At 38.6% G+C, this 19,652-nt stretch overlaps 1 long non-coding RNA gene across 1 annotated transcript; it reads right to left on the bottom strand.

Annotated features, from left to right (window-relative positions):
- Positions 1–757: 757 nt before the first annotated feature.
- On the bottom strand, positions 758–14,325 carry LOC138925221 (uncharacterized). Its single transcript, XR_011441142.1, has 3 exons — positions 14,272–14,325; positions 3,157–3,356; positions 758–1,368 (listed from the first exon to the last, which is right to left on the bottom strand). It is a non-coding gene; the product is annotated as an uncharacterized lncRNA (long non-coding RNA).
- Between the last annotated feature and the right edge of the window lie 5,327 nt (positions 14,326–19,652).

Genomic DNA, 19,652 nt, shown 5'->3' with positions numbered 1-19,652 from the left:
CTTATGCAGATGCTCACTGTTTCAAGAAGGAAGTAGCATGTTTCCAAGAGTCTTTACAGTATGGTACTTCTTACCATAGACCAGTGTCTGGCCCTCAGATTTTAGGTTCAAAAACCTGATTTTCTTGCAGACTAAGCATGGATTCCCATTAACTAAGCTCACAAGACTGATATGCTGTACACAACAATCTTAGCCACACTCAGATGTGCAAGAAAAGCCAAGTTTCTTTCTGTTCTTTAAACTTACTTTGAACTCCAAACTCCCATGCTATAACCTGGAGGATATTCAACATAAGCAATTCTTCGCAAAAGCACCGATGGTCCAGTTACTGCCCCAACACCTACGGCTGTAGTCTGAAGGATACGGCCAAGAATGGTGACTGCGGCCTTCATGATGGTTGGGACTCAGAAGTCTTCCTGGGCACTCTGTGCAGCCATTTTCCTCCAAGGTCTTGTACTTTCTCAAGCTCTAACATCTCCCCTTCCCCAGCCTCAGGGCAACTCCTAGAAAACCTCTTATTTCTCTAAGACCCTGTCTCTCCCAGCTCTCCAGGACACCCAGCACTGTCTGATCAATCAGTTTAGCTTTTCAAGAAGGTAGGAAAAACCATGAACTTGAAGCTGATTCTACTTTTGTCTCCCCAAAATCCCTGTGGAAAGGCATTATAAAGCCTCACTACCTAATGAAATGTGGGGAAGAGAAAAATATAGGGAGAACAAAATAAAAAAAATATTTTAACAAATCATTCTGCCATAACTATGTCGAACCAGAAAAGCCACTTTATTAATTTGCAATAACCAGCGAATGTCACAGCAATAGGTCACATCCATGTGGCTAGCCCATTCTCCCCTCTTTAAGCAGACATTCAAGATCCTAATTAGACTGTTGCTTGGTGAGGCTGGAATCAGAACCAGTGGCATTAGAATAATCCAACATTTAAAGGGATCGGACTGTCATAGCCTGTTGCATGATTCCTACAATATAAATACTCACATCATGCTAAGGGAGCTGGAAACACTGGATGTTCATTGGCTATAATCCCCCGAATCCACGTTTGCTCTGAAAATGTCCTCGCCAGTGGAGTTGCAATATTCAGAGGAATTTGGCTGGGACTCTCTCTCCCAGGAGAGCACTTGGATGAACACTACCAACGTTTGTTCTAGACACTGTCCTTTTTTTATGCTTCCACAACTGACCGCTTCTTCCGTCAAATAACAGGCCAGTCCTGCTGACCTAGGATTCATGTCTCTTCAGGATGATTTTGCATAGATCCATTCCAATCCATTTCATAGAAACTTTAAATTTGAACTCTCAAAGAGCCATATAATTTCTTTGTTCTTGGGTTAGCCTTCCTGCGCTCACCACGTCCTAAGAAAACAAATTATGTTAGAAGAGCTTCAATGAGGGATTCTAAACACTAGAAGCATCCCAACAAAGGGATTATCTTAAACAATTTAAAAATAATTATACATTTAAACAATTACATCATTATAACCATTGAAGAATAGTTAATTGTTAAATGTAGCATACATGATGATGGGTGAAATCTGCTGGATACAAATGATCCAATAATAATGTTGCTGAAGTCAGATTTTTAAGAGTTGAGTGAACACCGTTAAGTATTGAGTGGTCTCACTGTAAAAGTTCTTGGGTATTTATGTTTTGGTGGGTAACAGTATCTTTCTTGGATTATTGTATGTGTACTGTGTTGAGATATCTAAACTTCAGATACATAAATAATCTAGTATAAGACAGGCAAGTCCATGACATTTCCTTCCACTTTTTGCAGAGAAATAATGAATGTTCTAACGAACATTAGAATTTGCAAACTTGAGGTTATTATGCTAAGTGAGATAAGTCAAAGAGAGAAAGTCAAATACTGTATGATCTCACTCATAAATAGAAGATAAAAACAACGACAAACAAACACATAGAAACAGAGATGGATTGGTGGTTACCAGAGGGGAAAGGGGGAGAGAAGAAGGTGAAATGAGTGATTAGGCACATGTGTGTGGTGATGGATTGTAATTAGTCTTTGGGCAGTGAACATGATGTAATCTACACAGGAATTGAAATATAATGATGTACACCGGAAATTTATGTAATGTTACAAACCAATGTTACTGCAATAAAAAATAAATAAGACAATTAAAAAAAAGAATTTGCTAAGTCCTTAAAAGCAATCTCTATAGTAATTCTTCACCTATAAACCTATGTGTACATCAAGAATTATTATCCTATTTTCTGTTTTCTAGAAGGAGAATGAGAAAATGTAATTAATAATTATAATGGATTTCAAAGTCATCTTTCCCATAAAAAGTTTAACAAATTATATCCTCCATGGCAGCAAGAGTAAAACTCAGCCTGCTCCCTCAGGCTCTGTTTAGTTACCTTGTATTCTCTATTATCCTCTGCTTGCCTTATCTCTCTTTCCAATCTTTTTTTTTCTTCTCTAGTTTTCTTAAGATGGCATAAGCAGGGTTCTCATCTTTACTAATGAGATCTTTCCAATCTTAATCAATTCATTATGTCCAATAAAGCCAGAAAAAACACCAGCCAACTGTCCTCACGAATGATTTGGTAATAGCTTTATCTACCAAGATAAATGGATATGATGTAGCATGTTAGGGCTTCTGAAATAATTCTGGTGTAATTTTAGGATTCCAAAGGTAGTATATGAGAATATGAAGTTTTTTTAAGTTCACTTCAACTGATTTGGGGGTAAAACTTAGCATAATGTTTCTATCAAGTTGACCGGTTTTATTTTGATTTGATTCCTTGACTATTTATGAAACACATGAATGTTTATGAAATACATGAATATATTTACTTTGAGCTTTGCTTTCCTCCAACTCATGCATAACTACCCTTTTTTACTTATGTAAACTTGAAATAATAATAATAAGCTAGTTGTGTTCAGCTCTGTCCTTTGAGACGAAGAGATGTAGTTATAGTCCCAGACAGCAGTCATGGTCTCCACTGCCTCTCAGCATGATTGCAAGTAATGACTGTGCTCAGAAACTGTTCGGACAACCATTTCACCCAAGATACATTTTTGTTAAATAGAGAACGTCAGGCATTAGAAGATGACACTGAGAAGAGTCAACATGTTTTATTTTGCTAAAACAAAAAAAGATCCAGTCCCATTATTCTTACTGCCTACTGACTCCATCCTATTGCGATTGGAGCATGAGGACGTAATCTGTTCATGTTCTCAGGATTCCAGCCAGAGCTCCAGCCTTGCACACACTCTGCGACACTCATTTGGCCGGGAGGATCCAAGGGCACAGGGAGAGCTGCCTACTGTTGCTGTGTTGTAGGAGGTGGCAAGAACATTTCTTTAGGTTTGGTTTTCACTGCAGGAAATTATAAAATCAGATTATTGCACATAATGGGGCTCACTCTAAGAGGCTCAAGTGCGATTTAGAAGCCTTTCAGCCCACCTATCAAAATGCGTACAGTTCCCATTTCATTGCGGATGAAACAATAATAAATATTGAGCAAAGGAAGTTAATCCACATCCGGAGGATTTTATTAAGTTAAACAACAAAAGTTGTGCAGATCCCAGGCAGTGCATCTCGTAGGAAAATTCACAGCAACCCATAGGCACATTTTGTCAAAAGCCATAAATAGACATTATAATGTATCTTTTTCACTACTGACTCTATCATGAGTCTAACTGAAAAACAAACAGTAACAGCAAACCTCAGGGTTGGAGGGTTGGAGTGTTTCAATTAGTATATTTTTAGCAACATAGCAGATCGAGGACTGATAGAGAGAGACACATCATGTAGTATTGTCGTCAGAGCAGTATCAAGGCATTTTTTTTAATACTGAAATCTAATTTAACATTTTATAGCAAATATCTTCTAAAGAAGTCTTTTGATTTGATCTTTTAACCAGCACAAGCTCAGTGTGAGAGAAAGTAGGTCAACATAAACTTATTACACAGCCAACGTATTTCTTGTACTTAGTATTTTTAAATTTTGTTTTATATTTGGGATTTTTAATTTATTTGTAGCTTATAATGTGAATTTATTTATGTTTTTGGTTACATATGTTATATAGATATATATATTCATTTGATATGTATATCTACTTGGTATGTATACCCAGTGGTGTGCTGCTAAATTAGCCCTTGAAAAAAATAAGTCTTGATTTATTGCCTTTACCAATTTTCATGCTGTAAATACTCCCGCTATGGCTAATTTCAAGCTACCAGTATGATGCCACTGAACGTGGATTGGGAAGAGATGTGCACATTTGTCTATTGTGAGCTAGTACAAACAAGCTCCAGCACACCACTGTATCTACTCGTGTGTGCGTGTGTATATATGTATATGAAGATATGTGTACACACACACACCTGTGTGTATGGGTATGAACACACCACACAAACACACACACCAAGAGGGCAATGGAGCAGAGAGGAAGACTGAAGTCAGTGCCTACCTTGAAATCCCACCTCTATCATTCACTAGTTATTCAACCTTGGGCAAATCACTTTAACTTTTCCTCAGTTAACTTGCCTCAGTTTCCTCTTTTGCATAATGAACATAATAATACTACCACTTAGTAGGCATGTTGTAAACAATAAATAAATTAACATATATAAAGTGCGAACAATAATAACACCTCAGTGCCAGATATCAGCTATTATTATTGTTGTTGCTATTAACATTATTATCTATATATAACTCTATATGCGCATACATAGTGGCTTGTCAGGAGTTTGCCCACCAGAAACAGCTGATGTTCCACCTCCATCTCTTCCTCCGTTCTGCAACCTCTGCCCCATCTCTCCCCTCCTCCCATTTGTAGGTTGAGGATAGCCTTGCAGAGATTAACCTCTGTCCCAGTCAGAATCAGCAAATCTTAGACGAGGCAGAAGCTGTTCTGTTATTGAAGCTGAGTACCTGAGGGGTACCGTACATATTAAACCAATTTGCTGTTTTTCCTGTGTAACTTCAGGGGTGACTCAGGGGTCTTCAGGACTTGTGAGTTTGTTTTGCAGAAGAAAAAGAATGCCTTCGGGGAGGTTGCAATCACAAATGGCCGGCCCACAAGCAGCCTTGAAGCCCAGAAGTCAGATTGCCCAGGGGCTTCTTGGGAGTGACCCCTTTGTTTCCCTGAAGCTCCTCCTGCCAAGCCCTAAGCTCTATAAAACCACCCTGCTTTCAGTTGGGGGGAGGCGGATTTGAGTGAACCCAGGCTCCCGCCTACTCATTTTGGCCAGTTCAGATAAATCTTTCTCCATCTTCAAGCACTGGTGTCTCAGTGTTTGGCTTCCTGTGCACTGGGCACACGAATTTGAGATTCAGATTCAGTATCATTATCAGTCTTCAAGTCTGCCATCTTGCCTACTTGTCTGTCTCCCTCAGTCCCTGGAGAGCTCTGGTTACTGGAGCATTGTTGGGCTACCTACCTTCATCCCCTAGAATCTCTGAGCTCATCTGTTGCCTCTCTTCTATTGCTTTCTGACTGGTGGCTTGCCCTGATCTTTACTCTAAGTAAGTACCTGGATCTCTGGACCTGACTGCTGGGTTCTGACTCATCATTTTGCTTTGATTTGGAATCCTGACTGATAATCTTGTTCTGGACCTTCCCAGTGCGTATCCATTTTTACTGCACTCCCAATTCTTTTGATCTGGGATATCTCTAATCATGATGGCCATTCAACCCGGGTTTTCCAGATTCTGTCAATTTTAAAAACTCTGTCCTTTTGACTCTAGTGTTTTGGTATAAAAGTATATTGCCCAGAGAATTTTTGATGACAGAAAGAACTATAAAACCCCATGGTCAAAACAAGTCCTTTTTTTAAATATAATTTAGAAAATATGATCACGGTTTGTCTAACCTTTTAAGTCCCAGTACTAAGGTGGCCACAGTCTTAATGCCCAACCCCAAACCATGGTCCAGGTTCTACTCTCTATGAGGCAGTACCATATTACATGGTGGAGGCGACTGAGAAAGAAGGCACAGTCCAGAGGAGGACCCAAAAACCTCCTTGCCCCAGATTTCAAATAATGGCAGGAATGTCACACATTCTATTCTCATTTTAAAAAACGATTTACTCCACTGGTGCATACATATTGTAATCATCTGATATTTGTTGTCACTTGAATTTAATGGAGCAAACAACTTGACTTGTCTCTGTTTTCCTCTATTCTACCTCTTAGTGACCACATGTATCAGCAGCTGTCTCTAGAGATGGCATGCTTTGGTCAGCTCTCCTCTAACCTGAAAAGTGACTACATTTATGCAAAAATCTAAAATCAGTGGTTTGAGCTCGGCTACCCTACCCTGTTTCGAACTGACTCAATCGCTGCCAGCAGCTTTTCTGCCTCACCTGGCATTCAAAGGCAAATTCTTGAAAATATTCCCTCTGAGAAAACTTTTCAACATCCACATTTCTACTAGAGTTCTAAACAACAATTATTTCTCTAAATCAATGTCTCCTGTTGAAAGGGAGAAGCATTACAGCATCATTTGGTGGTGGTCTATATGTGTCGTGTGGGTGGAGGTGGTTGTGGAGGCTGGGCAGAGATGGAGAAGGAAGGGGAGGATTGTAGTCAAAATCCTTTTTTCTTTAGAAATTCCCATACAAGCAACTCTCAGCTCCCTCTCTTTTTAGAACTGACTCTAGCTGTTTAAATAAAACTCATTCTTTTCTACCTAATCCCCTTGAGTAAGAGAAAAAAAAGAGTAGTTAGACAGAGAACTGGATGGAATCAGTAGGTGTGGATTTTAAAACATCTTTCTCACTAACTCTCTTGACAGACCCCCAAGGGGTCTATACACAGAATTCAGGGCATCCATGAATTTGGAATGGAAAAAACCTGCATAATTATTTTCATTGACCTCTAATTGAAACTTAGCCTTTCCTTTAGGATCTTCACCACCTCTGCCCTATCTTTCAGCTCCTCCCATTTGTAGGCTTAAATGTAGCATGTAGTCCTTAGATTATTAATGTAGACAAGAGACTACAGAGTATTAGCAGTAGTTAGAACTTTTCACCTATAGAAGTCAGACATTTTCTTACTGCTCTTACATTTGTTGCTGATATCTCAAAATACCATATTTGCTCACCACTACTTCAAAAATATGGTAGTTAATACTTATAATCTAATGTGTTATTAAGGAGCACATATATTACTGTAACACAGAATTCTTAATATTCTGATTATTGCATTTCAATAGAATTGGTTTCCTTGGGATTCTCACGTATTTTATTTTTTTTAAACATCTTTATTGAGATCTAATTCATAACATAAAACTCACCCATTTAGGGGCCAGCCCGGTGGCACAGCAGTTAAGTGCACACGTTCTGCTTTGGCGGCCCAGGGTTCGCCCGTTCAGATCCCGGGTGCGGACCTGGCACCGCTTGGCATGCCATGCTGTGGTAGGCATCCGACATATAAAGTGGAGGAAGATGGGCATGGATGTTAGCTCAGGGCCAGTCTTCCTCAGCGAAAGGAGGAGGATTGGCAGCAGTTAGCTCACAGCTAATCTTCCTCAAAAAAAAAAACTCACCCCTTTAAAGTGTACAATTCAATGGCTTTAATATATTCACAGAAGTATGCAACCATCATTAAGTTTAGAACATTTTCATCACCACGAAAAGAAACCCATACTCATTAGCTGTCATTCCCCACTCTCTTCCCCTCACTTCCCAGCCCCAGACAATCATTAACCTACTTTTTGTCTTTATAGATTTTCCTATTTTGAATCCTTCATATAAATGGAATCATACAATGTGTGGTCTTTTGTGACTGGCTTCTTTCACTTAGCATAAAATTTTTGAAGTTCGTCCAAGTTGTACCATGTATCACAACTTCATTTCTTTTTATTGCCAAATAATATTCTATTGTACAGATATACCATATTTTGTTTATTCGTGTTGACAGGCATTTAAGTTGTTTCCACTTTTCAGCTATAATGAAAAATGCTGCTATGAACATTCACGTACAAGTTTTTGTGTGGATGTATGTTTTCATTTCCAATGGGTTTAGAATCTAGGAATGGAATAACTGGGTCACATGGTAACTCCCTGTTTAACCTTTTAGAGAACTGCCAAACTGTTTTCCAAAGTTGTTGCACCATTTCACGTTACTACCAGCAGTATTTGAGAGTTCCAATTCTTAACATCCTCTCCATCTCTTGTTATTGTGTGTCTTTTTGATTACAGCCATCCTAGTGTGTATGAAGTGGTATCTCATCATGGTTTTGATTTGCATTTTCTTAACGGCTGATGATGTTGAGTGTTCTTTGTAGTTATGGCCCATTTGTATATCTTCTTTGGAGAAATGTCTATTCAAATCATTTGCCTATTCTTTAATCAGGTCATTTGTCTTTTTTTTTTTTTTGAGGAAGATTAGCCCTGAGCTAACTACTGCCAATCCTCCTCTTTTTTCTGAAGAAGACTGGCCTTGAACTAACATCCGTGCCCATCCTCCTCCACTTTTTACGTGGGACGCCTACCACAGCATGGTGTACCAAACGGTGCCATGTCCGCACCTGGGATCCGAACCAGCGAACCACGGGCCGCCAAAACGCAACATGTGTACTTAACGGCTGCGCCACCCGGCCAGCCCTCATTTATCTTTTTAATTATTAAGCTAAGAGTTCTTTATATATTCTGGATACAAGTCCCTTAGAAGTACGATTTGCAAATATTTTCTCCCATTCTGCGGGCTACCTTTTCACTGACTTGATGATATTATTTGCAGCGCAGAAGTTTTTAATTTTGATGTAGTACAATTTATTTGTTTTCTTTGTTGCTTGTGCTTTTGATGTCATATCTAAGAAACTATTGCCTAGGTGATGGTTGCACAACTCAGTGAATATACCAAAAACTATTGAATTATACACTTTAAATGAGTGAATTATATGTGAATCAATCTCAACAAAGCTGTTTAAAAAAAAAAAAAAGCCAAAATGGCAGAAGAAAACAGACTTAGTCTAGTCATTGTTTCATCATCTCTGTACATGAACCAATAAATCCTCCTTACTATTTAAAAAAAACCCAAGAACCAGGGGCCGGCCCCGTGGCCAAGTGGCTAAGTCTGCACACTCCGGGTCTGTGGCCCGGGGTTTCGCCGGTTTGGATCCTGGGCCCAGACATGGCACTGCTCATCAAGCCATCTGAGGCGGCATCCCACATAGCACAACCAGAGGCACCTACAGCTAGAATATACAACTATCTACTGGGTGGCTTTGGAGAGAAGAAGGAAAAAGAAAGATTGCCAACAGATGTTAGCTCAGGTGCAAAACTTTAAAAAAAAAAACAAGAAATAAAGCAGCTTCCAAAATTTGATCATGGTGATGGTTGCACAACTCTGTAAATATACTAAAAACCATTGAATTGTATATATTTTAAATGGATGAACTTTATGATACATGAATTATATTTTTCCATAAAGTTATTTTTAAAAAGACTGAAGAAACCATTGCCTAATCTATAGTCACAAAGATTTACTCTTATGTTTTCTTCTAAGAATTGTGTAGTTTTAGCTCTTACATTTAGGTCTTTGACCCATTTTGAGTTAATTTTTGTATATGGTGTAAGGAAGGGGGTCCAACTTGATGTACTTTATCTTATGCTCTTAAACATTATTCTGAAAGGGAATCCACAGGCTTCGCCAGATTGACGAGGTGGTCCATGATACAGAAAAAGTGCGGAATCTTTCCTCTAGAAATTGGACTATATATCCTTACTTCTCTGGGCCTCAGTTTCCTTGTCCGTAAAATTCATGAGTAGGATTGAACTGGGGAGCCCCTTCCAGCACTGTGGTGCCCTGTACTGTTTAGACATTACGGGTGGCGAGCAATGACTCTTTTCTTAAGAAACTACTTCATGTCTGTGACATCAGCTGCTTCTAAGTTTTTTTTTTTTTAAGGAAGCCTTTGTCTGGCAAAGCTCACCCAGAGCTTTGTGAAGTGTTTTAGGGGGTAGAGGTGACACAATAGGGGAAGGAAATGTTTTCTACTGAAAAGCAGTCAATTGCCTTCAACAAGTTGTCAACAAACTGGAAAAAGATTTTTTTCTGGTTTCAGCTGAATGCCAGTTTTGGAAGGTAAGGAAAGTGGGCTAGATGAAAGGGTTACAGATACCCCCAAATGAGAGAGGGAATTGTTTGTTCAAAGTCAGCAGGAGGAGAGATGCCAAGCATGCAACTGAGCCACTATCACTAAAGTCATCAAAGGGAGCCATCAAAGAGAAGAAAAATCAGGAAAATACAATCAAATCTTTACTTTTACAATTGTAAAGGTACTTTTACAATTTTATAATTGTGACTCTATATTATTTACTTTTCTTCTTAAATTTTAAACATCGTATGGAGGGTTTTAAGTATATATTGGTTAGGTTTCTTTCAAAATTAATTAAATGATTGAGAAATCATTTGCATTTTTAAAGGTTTTATCATCAAATTCTATAAGCTATTTAATCATTGCATGCATTTTAATTTTCCCTCGAATCTATTTCTACACAGAGGAACTAATGATAATAATAATTATAAAAAGAAAGCAAAACGTTTGCAAAAAGTTCCAGTAAATATGGACTTTTCAAAAGACTATTGCATATTTGCCGAAGGACTAGCATATTCTCCTGAGGTTTGTAATCTACCCTGATACAGAGACCATGCTAAATTCTCCGTGGTTTCGCAAATTTTGCATGCCGTGTGTTGACGTCCTTTTAAATTAACAGCACCCCTTATCAAGAAGGGGGAGAAAATCCTTAGAGGCTCGAAAGTCAGGACTTCCACTTTTCCTGGCAACTTTTCCTCAGGTTTTCCCCCATTCTCAGAAGTACCGTCAACGTGGGGAAGAAGAGTGGGGGCAGAGACAAAGCTGGGTCAGAGCTCAAAGAGCCCTGCCAGTTAGTCAAAGGTCAGCACGGAAGGGACTGTCAGTGAGAAGACAAGGAAGCTGAACTTCTCTTGAGCCAGCTGAACTGGACAGCAGCCAGTCTCTAGCTCCTTCCTGGCCCCAAGTGGAGCTCCCCACAGTTCTGTGTGGCCCTGCATAAAGACTAAAATGCTCTATAGATATAGGGTCTACTTTCACCTTTTTAGGCGAACAGACTGAGCCAGACTCCAGTGGGAGGTCAAGGGACAGAGGACAGACAGGATCAAACTGGTATTTGCGTCAGAAACTTACAGGCTTATTTGGAAAGACTGAAACTAAATAAAGACTTCTTATTAGCTTAGGACTAGAGTTGTGAAATCTGATCAAAGGGTTTTATGGAAGAATGCCCTTTTTTATACATATACTCTCATGGTGATGGGAAAAGTAGAGGAAAATACATTTTAATTTGGAGAGAAAATTATTGTTTTTCATAAATTCATAGCATTTCTCATGCTGGCAATTTTCTTTTTACACTAGAACATAGGAATGGTGCTCCCAAGTTTTTGCTCTTCTCCTCAAAATGAAAGGGGAAGTAAAATTCTTTTCACAGAAATGAAATGCACTTTTTTTAAAAAGAGCATTAAACAAACATTAGATGACTTATTCTAAAACAATCTTCCTCTTTAATTGGGCTTTTCTTAAGATTTTCTAAGAGGAAAAGTTGACGTCTAACTCCATGTGTTAGTTCCTTTTTTGCTTTCATAAATTTTTTTCTCATATTTACTTTCTGTGGGAGTAGTATTTTATCGTTCTGTAAAGATCCAATTACAATCCATCAGGTATGGGTTATTAGTAAGGTAATAAGTTATAAGTAAGGTAATGTGTAAAACTGAAAAACAGACATTTAAGTCCAGAAATGATGGACCTTTCTGCTGTTTCTGCATTTAGGTGATTTCAGCCTATTTTCTGGAAATGTGCATTGAACCATAGTGATATCATATCTCTCCTGAGGACATAATCTTTCCTAAAGGCCTGTCTAGTTCACTGCGTTTTTCACAGAAGGAAGAATCTTGAGGACTGGGTCCAACTGGGAGGCATGTCACCCAAGATGGTCTGAGACAACATAGCTGGATGGAGAGTCCCAATTTTCATCATCTTAGTTACAAGGAGACAAGGTCATGGCGCAGAAGACAACCTCGTGCAATTGTGGGCCAGGCAAACGCTGAGAAGCGAATGGTGAAGCTGAAACCAAGGGAGTGAAGGTCTGAACAGAGCAGAGCAGGTGGAGGGGGTCAAGAGAAGGGTTTCAGTTCTGAAGCCACAAATGGGATGCCAGTGCCAGAATGTTCCTTTTATGTTGGCTGTTGAGAGAGGTTCTGCTGCTTGGAGTAGCCACCCAGCACTCCAGGATAAACACTGCAAATCAATAGATACATCAGATCTATTTTAACTCTGTCCTGTATTTACTTTCTTTTCATCTTAGTGCTATACGGTTTCTTGTCCTTTCATTCTTCTTTCCATGGGTTCCTGTTTTTAAGCTCCGTTCTCTACAGCTCTAGGTTTCTTTGCATTTTTTGTTTTCTTTTCCTTAAGAGCTCTGTAAAAGCTAGCACTTTTGCAATTTTTTTTCTTTGTTCGTGTAGTCTGATCTGGAAACCAGGACTTTATGTTGGCTTGGATTTCTCAGGTTTCTAATCAACTCTGTGGAAAGTGGAATAGCTTGGCAACAGGCATAATACTAATAATTAAAAATAACAGCGAGCACAGAACCAAGAAATGAGATTCAAAAATACGAAGGAAAGTGACATAGATTTTCGTCTGAAAACATCTGTTCTGGCCAACTGAGAAGCACCCTTGCAAATCAGTCAATAACATCTCTCTATGTGGAGAAAAGCAAAACTACAGGGAAATTTCGCCTTCAAGTGTGGAGTTTGCCTTGTGTATTACCTTCTGGTGAAATTCCCACAGACAAACCTTTGAAAACCCAAGATAAAAACAATGGCTGCCACTAGAGAGACTTCCAAGGGTACTTTCAAAAGAGAGTAGATTTGTTATTCTGGCACAACTACCTTCAAGAAGTTCTCACTTAAATCCAGACACGATCATTTTATATCTTCCATTATGCATCCTTGTTTGCTGAACCTAAGTCGGACCACCGAGCTATTTTAAAAAGTACTTTTTGAAATTACTCACACCCTACACCCAGAACTGCTCTGTGTATACAAATGCTCTGGAGAGGCACAAGTCAGGTACTGGCTGCAGACACAGGACAAACCGCATAGTCTGCCTTGGCAGCCCTGTCCTCACCTGCAAGTGCCCACACACACTCCCTTCCAAACGGGGCTCCTCTGATGCCAATTGGCTGACTGAGCCACTTCGGGAGGAAGGCTCTGGGAGGGGACGGGGGAAGTGATGCGGATAAACATTTTATAAACTAAACTTCAAGCCTAAAACTGGATTTAATCTCTCAACCAAATTCACATTGGAAGTCCCACCTCTTCTTAAAAATCCTGGACAATGAAGAGTTAAAGAGGTATGGAAGCTGGTGTAGCCTGGGGCTCTTGTCCAAGGCCAGCACGAAAAGGCAGCAGGAAGGGTTTGGTTCTGGCTGGGCTACAGACAGGCCATCTGGACGCAGGGAAGGCCTAGAATGCCAGAAACAGCGTTTCTTTTGGTGTTAGGCTTCATTAAGTTCAGCCTGGGGAGAGTCTTTTCGGTGTAAGACCCAAACTGAGAGTCTTCTTTGAACAGGGATTTGATATTTTGAATTTTATATAAAACAAATATCTACTACATATATTCTTTTGGTAAGGAAGGTCATAAAAAGCAACATACACAAACATAATTTAAAAAGGGTATAGAACAAATTCACCAGACTTATAAATACATAGAAACTATGTGTAGTCTTTTAATAATTTTGCTAGGAATAGATAAATCTGAATAGGTTGTCTGAAAGAAAAGTTGTTTTTTGTATTGTATCACTCTGTGACTTTTACAAAGAAGTATTGAATTGTCTTCCCTGTAGTTTACTTGAAAAAGCAGTTTCACCACATTGAAATTGCTTTTAGGTGTTTAAAATTATTTTCTTTCTCCATTTTTGTTTTATATTTAATTATATTACATTTGGCATAATGTTAGCGTGGGCCAGTTGTAATTCCTTTCACAGGAAATTTCTTTAATAAAATTGAAAAAAAAAAAACCTGCAGGGAAATTATAGCAACTTCCTACTCTATATCACTCATGAACATACACTCTGCTTGGAAACCACCCTCTTTAAGAGATACGATCTTTTCTTCCCCAGCTATAGCAGTCTGTGTTAGATTTGTATGTGTTATTCTTAACAATTAAAGGAAAAGGTGAATGTAAATTCACTCAGACAAAACAAAGCAGGAAAGAGAACATTATCCTTAAGAGAATTCTTACCTTAAGGAAGAGAAAATGCACGTATCTTTCTAGGTGGGGAAGGCTGGGTTGGGGGGGCGGGTTTTTTTCTCTCCAAGGCATTAATTGCCACCTAGCAGCAGAGAAGGGAATTGCGCACTTATCTTTGGACTTAGGTCTAGAAAACATTGGTTTTAGAGGGCACCTCACTTTTATTATGACCAACATCCAGGGAAGTATCAGCCTACTGGTAGACTGGGGATTGAATTTTTTTCTGTCTTGTCGTGAGGAAAGAAAAAGAAATACAACAAATGAAAAATTTCACCTTATTTATAAGAATACTCTTTCCATCATAAAATATAAAATATCTCTGTTCTTTTGTTTCTCAGTGGTTACCCTTGCCACCTCAGCAACAGGCCAAAAGAAAAGCAATTCTGAACCTACTCTGACACTAAAAACATGCTGGCTTTGGCCCATTAAAGGAATAAATGCCTGTTTTTAACATAGAAAGCAGTTTCTCAAATAATCTCATGGTGGATTTCTATAAAAATGAAATCAGAATACATTTTATTTTGCTAGAACAATAAGAGGTCGTTTGTTTTGAAAATTGGAAGACATCTTTTTCTAAAGGATGAAATTATTTCCATAACAAATAATTATCCAAATGTGTTAAAGAAGGGTGTCCTTATTTCAAACTTCACCAACCATGTTTTTTATTTTTGTCGCAGTCAGCCAAACTGAATGCCAAAGCTTTAAAAGAGAGTCTCTATTATTGTTTCATAGATCTTGGCAGCTAAATGAAAATAAGTAAAAATTTTCAAAAGAGATTAAAGCAAAATCACATATTTAGGAGGACTTCAAAAGCTAACTAATTGAAAAAGAAGGTTCTTGGCTAAAAGTGTAACTTATTGAACATATTAGATATGGGGGGGAGTGGCTCACTGTACACTTCCAGTTTGCTACTTTCTATTTAGATAAATAATAGGCATCACCTCTGTATTGATTATATGAGTATATCATCACTGAGGCAACCAGCAACATTTTGGAAGAAAAATGCTGGTTTTAAAAGTAATGATAATAGTAGCTAAGATTTATTATTTACTATGTGCCAGGTAGTGTGCTAAGCACTTTAAATGAGGAATTCACTTAGTCATCACAATAATCATGAAAGACTTGCCAATATTATCTCTATTTTACAGGTTTAAGCAACAACAACAACAAAACAAATGTTCAGAGAGATGAAATAAGTCATTGAAGGTCTCAGAGTTTATAAGTAGCTATTGTTACATACAAACCCAGTTCTGTCTTAATATTGGCGTGCCCCAGTGTTCAATTCTTGGAACTCTTTTCTATCTACCGTCACTCCAGCCTCATGGCTCTAAATAACTTCTCTATGATGATGACCCTCAATTTTGGATCTCCAGCCTGGACTTCTTCACTCAACTCCAACTCATATATCAACTAATGACTCCATATTTCCATTAGGATATGTAATAGACATCCCAAACTTGAAATATACAAAACCATATTCATCATCTTTCCCCACAAACCTGCTCCTCCTACCTCTCCTTTGTCACAGTTCATTGCAACTCCATTCTTCCATGTAGTCAGGCCAAAAACATTAGTTATTTTGAAACCTCTCTTTGTCTTACTTGCTACATCCAATCCATTAGCAAAATACCGTTGGCTCCGCCTTCAAGATATATCTGGATTCCAACTGCTTCCTATCATCTCACCACTACAACTCTGATCCAAGCCATTGTCATCTCTCACTTGGATTCTGTAATAGCTTGATCTTGTTAACACGCTTGGTCCCCTAGAATCTCTTCTCAACACAAGGGTCAGGATAATCCTTTAAAAATGTCAGTCATGACATTTCTCTGTTCAAAACTCTGTAGTAGCTTTCTACTTCCCTCAGAGTCGAAGTCCTTACTATAGCCTAAAGGCCCTATGCTATCTCCAACCACCATCCCATTTCCTCTCTTATTTCATCCCATAACACCCTTCTCAGGAATTTCTGTCTGTTTTGTTTACGGAGGTATACTCAGCATCAGAGTAATAATGCTTGGCATATAGTAAGGTGATCAACAAATATTTGGTGAATGAATGAGAAATATCTGACTCCCAAACCTGTCCTTTTCATTATTCCCTTCTATGCATATATTGGTGGTTCTATGAGTTGAAGGTGGTTGGCTGAACTCTTCAGAGTGGTTCTTACATCCAAGCCCTTCTTGTAAACCAACAGAAGAGGCATTTAGTCTCATGGGATTTGAATGGCTTTCAGCTCCTTTAAGTAGTAGTTGCAAAATTGATCATAAGGGTCTTTTGTAGAAAGAAAAGGCGAGAAGAGCAGCACTACTTCTCTAATTTAAAGGCCATGGTTAGTTACTTCAAGATTTTTTAGAATTAAATAAAAATAAGTTCAAATAAGAGCCAAGTTGAAATTTTCCCATGGACATGTAATAGTCATTGTTACTCAACTGTCTAGATGATATTCTGTAATAATTGCTTAATTTCTGGAAAAAATATTTCTAAACAACTCAAGTATGCCAATAGCTTTTGTAAAGCTCTCTCTCTTGGTCATATACAGAAGGAGGGATATTATATTAGACACTTTAAATACAACTCTAAATTGTTATTCTTCCAAATTATGTCTATTAATTCCAATTTGCTCTATTCCAAGCTTTACCTATTACCCAAAGAGAAACTTAGCTTCTGAATAATTAGTAAAAAAATAAAATAAAATAAAAATAAAAATAATAAAGTGGGAGTGGATACAGACAAGGCTAGATTTAGAGTGAGCTACCTAAAGGCTATCAAATGTTAGTTAAATAACGATACATTCAAATGATGGAATACCTTGCTGTTATGCAGACATTTAAAAGTATGTGACATGAAGAAACGTTTGTGATATAATGCTTAAATAAAAAGGCATAAAATAAGTATTTATAATTTGATACTTTATTTTGTTTAGATATTTTGGTGAGACATTACTTCCTTGTGTTCTCCCATTCCCCTGCCCCTTGCCCCCCATTCAAGCAGGTATCCAGACCTCAGATTTCTGTAAGGCAAAAAGCAAAAGCTGCTTAGAGACAGCAGAAGCTCTCCCTGTCCTTTGAAATGAGAAGGGGAGAAAAAGAAATACCTTTGAGGGTGAGGTGGAGGAAAGATTTCTCAAGATTTAGAAGTCTGAAGCTTGTAGGTTGAGTGAACAGCTAAGACTCCTGTCTTTCTCTGTGACAGAGCCCAGGATGATGGCAAAACCTCAAAGAGGAAGCTGCACCTGGGTGCAGGGGCTGCCAGATTCACTCAATTCCAGATTCTTGAATTCCAAGGGTGGTGAAGGAATATTGGAGTCATCAGATCTGAAGGGAAGACGGCACAAAATGGACCCTTACCAGTAAATAATGTGCATAGACAAACAAATAATTTGAAGTAATTCTAGGTACTTCCACAATAATTAAGGCCTAGAAACTTTGTACAATCCTGGATGAAGAGGAAAGCTCAATACTAACAGAGATTGAATTTCCACCAGCATGGCGGGCTGGGAGCCCAGGGTTGGATCCAAGCTGATCCAAAGAAATGCAGTATCCCTTTCTATAGAATGAGAGTCATACCCACAATACGCATATGCACACACAATGTATTACATATTATAAATATTGGAAAATATACTCTCAGGATAATTTTTCTCCCTTCTTTAGAAAGATATTATTGTAGGGGGAAAAAAGTCACTAAAATTTTAACAGTGATTTTCTTTACCTAGTAGATGATAGGGGATTATTTTTCATACTGTCTGCATTTGAAAAAATTTACAATAAACGTGTATTCCTTTTATAATTGGAAAAAAATTATAAGATCAACTATAAGCAGACTTTTTTCCTGTATATTTGAGCAGGTGGAAAACAGGGAAGGGTATAAATTGTCATCTTAGGTTCTATTTTCTAGCTATTTCAGACCTATTGATATTAATGTTCTTAGAAGTATAGTATAAACTAAAGTTCAAGAAAAGATACTAGGTTTTTCTCACATTAAAAAAAAAGTATTGTGTACCTCCTGCACTCTGTAAAAATTAAAAATATTATTGTATCTGTCAGAGTCCCAGAAGAAAGAGACGACACACTAAAAGGGGTAACTGAAGAGAGTATAATCAGAATGCGGTCAGGGAAACAGCAAGGGATGACGCAGTACCACTGCCCACCTGTGGCGACGGAGCGTAATAAATCGACTCATCTCTCTCCTGTTGCCTTCTGATCTCCCGCTAGAGCTCAGCAGAAGCCAGGGAGGAAGGGACCTTGCTGCTGTAATCCATAAAGGGTGAAGCAGATCCGCAGGGGCAATGGAGAATGTCTAGTGCAGTGACATTAAACTGCAAACAATTCTGCAATTTTACTATAAATATTTCCAAATTTAAAGATTTCTACTAGAAGAATACTAGAAACACAGAGTTTTGGACTTCAGTCTTTGGTACTAGGCAATATACTTGGAATTATTATTACTACTGCTATTAACTAAGCTTTGTTGAATACCTAATCTGTGTGACACATTAAATATACATACGAAGGGAAATATAAACCAGTCCCTGTCCTCCGGGAGCTTATGATTTAATAGATGAAGACAACATGTAAACAAGTAAGTGTGTGTAGCAGGATGGTAAAGTGGGACTCTGTCTCTGTTTTGGCTGAGGCTCAAAGAAAGTAAAGCGCCAACTATTCCCACATTCCACAGTAAAGCGGAAGACCACCAAAAGAAGATATTGAAGAGGGAGGGGAGGGGCTGCTTTGCAACTCAACTGTCTACCCACTTCTAAGTCAGAAAAAATGGAAAGTTTAGAAGATTTTGAGAGGGGTTTTGGTGTGGTGTATGTTGATGTCGCTTTTTCCTCTCCTCATGCCTAGGGAGAGGTTTTATTGAATGGAACTTTGATAAAGGATCCCTAGAGCTGGGGGACAGATCGGGGGGGGGGGGGTCACAGAGTCTTAGTATCTGGCTCATATCTGAGGAACTCGTTCATTCAATCCTTATATAGCACTTATTAAGTACAGGCATTATTCTAGGCACAGGTGACTACAGCAGTCAACAAAATAAATGAAAATCTCCTGCCTTCATGGAGCTAACATTCTAGTGAAATTTAAGCAGCAAGAAATTTTGACTGACTATAAAGATAAGTTTTAGGTTTGGCCAAAGTCTACACTCCCAGAGGTGTGAGGCAAAGCCTCTGTGGGTATTTCTTTGGATTAGATACAGGCCACTGAAGGCAGTCAAGTGGAAGTATGAGGAGACCTGCAGAGAACGAAGCTGGAGGTGTATACCGCAGATGTTAGCAACTGACACTGAGCTAAAGGCCACATGACATATGTTTACCCAAGTGCAAGTGAGAGATTGCCAGTGTTTGCTCATCGGGGTAAGGTGAGGATGGAGGT

This window comes from Equus caballus, chromosome 7 (assembly GCF_041296265.1).
Source record: "Equus caballus isolate H_3958 breed thoroughbred chromosome 7, TB-T2T, whole genome shotgun sequence".
In the NCBI taxonomy this organism is placed as follows: domain Eukaryota; kingdom Metazoa; phylum Chordata; class Mammalia; order Perissodactyla; family Equidae; genus Equus; species Equus caballus.
Note: the sequence above shows the minus strand (reverse complement) of the source record. Positions and strands in the feature narration are given on the sequence as shown.